The sequence below is a fragment of the Triticum dicoccoides genome, chromosome 3A (assembly GCF_002162155.2).
Source record: "Triticum dicoccoides isolate Atlit2015 ecotype Zavitan chromosome 3A, WEW_v2.0, whole genome shotgun sequence".
Classification (NCBI taxonomy): Eukaryota; Viridiplantae; Streptophyta; class Magnoliopsida; order Poales; family Poaceae; genus Triticum; species Triticum dicoccoides.
In genome coordinates, this window is record NC_041384.1 from 14,293,014 (window position 1) to 14,299,733 (window position 6,720).

General features: G+C 53.2%; 1 pseudogene; it reads left to right on the forward strand.

The window, feature by feature from the left end:
• Window positions 1-968: 968 nt before the first annotated feature.
• LOC119270970 overlaps window positions 969-6,720 on the forward strand; it is a 7,283-nt pseudogene continuing 1,531 nt past the window's right edge.

The following is a 6,720-nucleotide window of genomic DNA, read 5'->3' on the forward strand; positions in this document are numbered from 1 at the left end:
TTTGTGTTTCTATGTGTGTGCCAATTTATGAGTATATCTCTTATTAAGAAATAATGTTTCGTCCAAAAAAAATGTTTGACTATTAGTCGGCTCAAGAATTTTCCTATTTCTCAATGGATTGAGCAATAGTCACGGAAGAGTAACACCCGGAAGGCCCAGAGCGGAGCTTAAAGTAATGAAAAAATTGTTTCCTTGATGACCCAATCCTATATTGCTCATCCAAATTGTGTTCCTGACAACAAATCGTCGAGAACCGGGCACGGAGCTTTGCTACACGTACAAGGTGTTACAGGGATAAGGGGATTACTGGATGTTATGGCAGCCTTTAATTAGTCAGTAGTAGAGGCACGGCCCACCCCTTTTGAATTCAGGAAGGGGATGTTTGGAAGTTCTTAAGGAGCCTATAAAATCCCCGTAAAAGCCTATACGTCAAGCATTTTTGCCAGCCATGTCGTTCAATAATTCTAGACCTACGAAAAATCTATAAACATTCAGATAACTTTCTAAACTAGAATTCTTTCCTCCATGTTGCCTCTAAGGGGAGAACCAAATAACAAGCCATCAACTTTTACGTACATTGAAGATAGTGCCAACAAATTGGATGTAGGAGAACAATGGCATTCCAATCCATCGAGGTTTAAGTACTAGACTTGACATTGATGTCCGTATTTTTCTGGATTTATTTCAGGGCGATGTTCATTCTGTAGGATGAGACACTCCTGTCGACTATGAGATGTCTGTGGCGATTTCGTCAATCTCAAGATGTTACGCCGGCTCAGTCACTCCGAGGTGCTCACAGAAACAGTGTGTGTGTGCATGCGTTGGTGAGTGTTTGCTCATGTATATGAGCGACTTTGATTGTGCTGTATTAAAAAAAAGTAGACAAGCACTTGTTTATAAGCCGGGGCAAAATGCCCAGCCAGCGGAGGCAATACCACTTAGCTGAGAACTTGAGATTCCTATTGGAAATGAGGGTAATCGTGTCCAAGTGCAGGCCGTTGCTGGTCCGCCCGTCGACGGAGCAGTCGGCGCCGGCCGACCACATCAAAGTCTCCTCCTTCGACAAGCCTCTCGCCTTCTCCCCCTTCTCGTCGTCCACGTCTTCGACCGCGCCATCCACGAGCCCGCCGAGACCATCAAGAGGGCGCTGTCCCGCGCTCTGGACCACTTCCGCCTGATTGCAGGCCGCGTTGTCGTGGGAGACGACGACGGCGATCTCTGCATCGCATGCACTGGCGAGGGCGTCGAGTTCGTGGCCGCGACGGCCAGCTGCGCCTTAGTGGACGTCAAGCTCTTCGACCCGCCATTCGCGGCGCTGCTTAAAGACCTCGCCGTGGAATACCCGGAGGCCAGCTGCCGCGTGGCCGATCCCTTGCTGCTCATGCAGGTGACCGAGTTCTCCTGCGGCGCGTTCGTTCTTGGGGTCACGTGGAACCACGTCGTCGCCGACGGCACAGGGATCGCGCTGCTCCTACGGGCAGTGGGCGAGCTCGCCCGCGGGTTTGATCAGCCGTCCGTCCCTCCGGTCACCTGCGCCGACCAGCTCCTGCCGGACCTCCCGCCTTTGGCCGCCGCCATAGAGCAGACCATTGTTGGCCAGCTGAAGCCCAAGGATTACGCCTATGTAAGATAATAGGCTTTGGGGGGAACCGGCACAACTCTCTAGGGGTGGCCTATCACATATATATATATATATATAATGAGGTGATATACAACGTTACAATATACACATGTAAATACAGTCTAACATCCTCCCTCAATCTTAGCCACTTTCTAATGAATCTAGAAGGGTAAGATTGCGCCTGCAAGTCTCAAACTGTGGCAAAGGCAATGGCTTGGTGAAGATGTCAGCAAGTTGATCCTTGGAAGAAATAAACTTGATCTGTAGTTGCTTCTGAGAGACACGTTCACGCACAAAGTGATAGTCAACTTCAATGTGTTTCGTTCGGGCATGGAATACCGGATTTGCAGAAAGGTATGTAGCACCGATGTTATCACACCAAAGAACAGGAGGCTGTGATTGGGGTATACTTAACTCCTGAAGCAAGGACTGTACCCAGATAATCTCTGATGTGGCATTGGCCACAGCCTTATACTCAGCCTCAGTACTGCTACGCGAGACAGTAGCCTGTTTCCGAGCACTCCAGGCAATCAGGTTAGAGCCAAAGAAGACAGCATAACCCCCCGTGGATCGCCTGTCATCCGGATTGCCAGCCCAGTCTGCATCAGAATATGCTGAAAGACAACCAGAGTCAGACGGCCGAATATGCAAACCATGAGCCACCGTGAAACGAATATAACGCAAAATCCGCTTAACAGCAGACCAATGAGTGTCACGGGGTGACTGTAGATACTGGCAGACTCGGTTAACAGCATAGGAAATGTCTGGTCGCGTGATCGTCAAGTACTGGAGCCCACCAACAATACTCCGGTACTCGGTCGCATCAGAAGAAGAAAGAAGCACACCATCAACAGCATTGAGCTTATCAGTGGTAGACATGGGTGTAGTCGTCGGTTTGCACTTAAGCATCCCAGCTCGCTGCAACAAATCCAGAGAGTACTTCTTCTGCGTCATAACAAGGCCAGCAGCACGAGAAGTAACCTCCACACCAAGAAAGTAATGAAGCTTCCCAAGGTCCTTGACCGCAAAATCAGCACCAAGTGAGCGAACAAGCGCAGTAGCAGCCGACTGAGAGGAACTGACCAAAATGATATCATCTACATAGACCAACAAGTACATAGTAACCTCAGGCCTTTGAAGAAGAAACAATGAGGAGTCAGCAGTTGATGATGCAAAACCATGAGCACGAAGAGCCATTGCAAGACGAGCATGCCAAGCACGAGGAGCCTGCTTCAGACCATAAATTGCCTTGGACAGACGACAGAGATGATCAGGGCGATCCGGATCAGAGAAACCCGGAGGCTGGCGCATGTAAACCTCCTCCACCAAGACACCATGAAGAAAAGCATTTTGAACATCAAGCTGACGAAGAAACCAACCTCGAGTAACAGCCAGAGAGAGAAGAAGTCTGATGGTAGTAGGCTTGACCACTGGACTGAAGGTGTCTTCATAGTCAAGTCCAAAACGCTGTCGAAATCCACGAGCAACCAGACGAGCCTTATAGCGCTCAATGGACCCATCAGAATGCCTCTTCACTTTGAAAACCCATTTGGAATCAATGACATTTACCCGTGATTGTGGAGGAACAAGAGTCCATGTCTGATTGCGAAGAAGCGCTTGATACTCCTGCTCCATGGCCTCTCTCCAATGAGGAATGCGCATAGCAGCTTGATACGTGCGTGGCTCAGAGGATGGATCTGCGAGAGCAGCAGACATGCACGCCGCTAACCAAGCAACTGTGCCATCGTGACGTTGCTTAGGCTGAAAAATGCCACTCCGACTGCGCGTATGTGGATGTAGAGCAGCAGCAGGAGCCGGCGGAGGCGAAGGTGACGGAGACATGACGGTCGCCGGAGATGCAGGAATCACCTCAGGCGAGCTCGGGACAGACGACTCCGGGCTGCATGGCGAAGACTGGCCCGACGACAGGGGCTCAGAGGCCATGGGCGAACCGAGGGTGGGCGAGGCCAGCTCCGGTGACACCGGCCCAGACGGCCTTGGCGAGGCGAGAGCAGGCGAGGCCGGCCCTGGTGAGAAGGGCCCAGACACCCTGGGCGAGGCAGGGGCGAGCGAGGCCAGGCCTGGTGATGACTGCCCCGACGCCCTGGGCGAGACGGGGACCGAGGAGGCCGGCCCAGTCGGCGGGGTTGCAGGGCGCGACGATGGCGAAGGCAGCCCAGAAGCCAGAGGCGACCGGGCCAGGACGTCGAGCGGCCGTGCATGAGCACGGAAACCGAGGCCATGCAGGGGCGCCATGTGCTCCTCATGCACAACAGAAGGTGCCGAGGATGAAGGCGATGGCGAGGAAGAAGAAGATGACGCTTCCAGAATCTCCAAACGAGCCCCACGACCAGTGCATGCACCATGGTTAGGCAACAATAGAGGAGAATATGCAACATCATCAAATTGATCAGAAGCAACAGAGGATGAATGCATGACAGGTGGCTCGGTAGTGGACACAGGGAGTTTGGCAAAGGGAAAAACATGCTCATCAAACACAACATCCCGAGAGATGTAGACACGATTAGTGGGAACATGAAGACATTTGTATCCTTTATGAAGAGAGCTATAACCAAGAAAAACACACTTCTTGGAATGAAACTCGAGCTTACGCTTGTTATATGGACGGAGATGGGGCCAGCAAGCACACCCAAACACCTTGAGAAAGGTGTAGTCCGGTTGTTCATTAAGGAGAACTTCAATGGGAGTCTTCATATTCAAAACACGAGTGGGAGTACGATTGATGAGAAAACATGCAGTGGTGAAAGCATCACTCCAAAAACGAAACGGAACAGATGCATGGGCCAAAAGAGTCAAACCAGCTTCAACAATGTGACGATGCTTACGTTCTACTGAACCATTCTGCTGATGTGTATGTGGACATGCTAAACGGTGAGTGATCCCAAGCGACTGAAAGAAGGAGTTGAGGTTGCGATACTCGCCACCCCAGTCCGACTGAACATGAACAATTTTGTGCTTGAGAAGGCGTTCAACATGTTTTTGGAACTGAACAAAAATGTCAAACACATCAGATTTACGTTTGATAAGATAAAGCCAGGTAAAGCAGCTGTAAGCATCAACAAAACTGATATAATAATTATGACCACTAACAGAAGTCTGAGCAGGACCCCATACATCTGAAAACACAAGTTCTAAAGGATGTTTCACCTCACGACTGGACTCCGAAAAAGGAAGTTGATGACTCTTCCCCTGCTGACAAGCATCACACACTGCTACATCTTTATTACTAGACACACTAGGAAGCTCATGACGACGCAAAACATGCCGGACAATAGGTGTGGCCGGGTGACCAAGACGAGCATGCCACTGTGACGGAGATACCCGAACTCCATTGAAGACGCGAGCGACGCCAGGATGCTCCAGACGATAGAGACCTTGGCAGAGCCGCCCACTAAGAAGAATGTCCCTCGTGCCCCGATCCTTAATAAAAAAATCAAAAGGATGAAATTCACAAAGCACATTATTATCACGAGTGAGTTTAGGAACTGAAAGAAGATTACGTGTCACAGATGGAACTCGAAGAACATTGCGAAGTTGAAGACTCCTATTGGCATGTCTAGTGAGAAGTGATGCTTGACCAATATGAGAGATGTGCATACCTGCTCCATTGGCGGTGTGGATCTTGTCGGAGCCATGGTAGGGTTCACGAGTGTGAAGCTTCCCCATCTCACTGGTCAGGTGCTCTGTCGCCCCAGAGTCCATGTACCAGTGGGGATCAATGGAGTAGGACTGAGTGTGTCCCTGTGGCTTCTGCGGCGGCGGACGATCAGCCATGGCGACCTGACGAGCAAAGTTGCGTGTATCCTTCCCGTCATTGCCAAGACCAAGAAAACCCCGCTGGAAGCGCTTGTGACACTTCGAGGCCCAGTGCCCATCGCGACCACAAAGCTGGCACACACGTGGACCGCCAGCCCCTGATAGAGTCGCAGTAGGAGGAGGGGCCGAGGCGGGTGGTGGTGACTGCCCCGAAGAAGCCCTGGATGAAGCAGAGGAGCGACCACCCTTGGTGGTGGCGTTTGCCGAGAGGGCGCCGTTGCCCCTGGATCGGCGTGTCTCGACTCGTTGCTCAGTAAGCAGGAGGCGTGAAAAGACCTCGTGTGTTGGCATGGGCGTGGAGTTGCCCCTCACATTGATGATCTCGACTAGGGCGTCATACTCCTCATCAAGACCATTGACAATAAACGAGTTGAACTCGGAGTCGGTGAGGGGCTGTCCAATGGAGGCCAGCGTGTCGGCGAGACTCTTGACTTTGTTGTAGAACTCAGTGGCGGTGGAGTCAAGCTTCTGACACTCCCCAAGTTGGCGACGGAGCCCAGATACACGAGCCTGCGACTGTGCCGCAAACGAGCGCTCAAGAATAGTCCATGCCTCGTGGGACGTCTTGGCGAAGACAACAAGCCCAGCAACGGCCGGAGAGAGCGACCCCTGGATGGAGGAGAGGTTCGCCTGATCCTGCCCTGTCCAGACACGGAGAGCCGGATTATAGACCGGACCATGCACGCTGTCAACCAGCGCAGGAGGGCAAGGGAGAGAGCCGTCGACATAGCCAAGCAGGTAGTGACTCCCAAGAAGCGGAAGAACCTGCGCGCGCCAGAAGATGTAATTGTCCGACGACAACTTAATGGTGATGAGATGGCCGAAGTGAAACGGCGGCGGTGGCTGCGATCCCATCGAGGAGACTGGCTGAGGTGAGAACACCGTGGAGACAGTCGGAGGGGCAGCCGGCGCGGTGACAGAGGGCGCGATGGCCGCGGTTGACGCCGCGAAGCCTGCCAGCGCGACGTCCTCCGCCACCAGCGACGCAGTGGCCGAGGGCGCGACAGCCGCGGTTGACGGGGCGGCGGTGGTGTGGGCCACAAGCGCCTGCCCGGGCGAAGTAGCAGCCGGCGGGAGCGCGAAGAGGGAGCCGACGCTCCGTGTCCCGATCGGCGCCTGAAGGGAGGCGGCATCCAGCGGCCTCGAGAGAAGTGCCGCGAGGGAGGCCGGCAGAAAACCGGTGGCGGTGGAGCCGGACGCAGCGGCGGACGTCATGGCAGTCGGGCGACGGCGGCGGCGGGCGCGGCGGCGGCGGCGGCGGT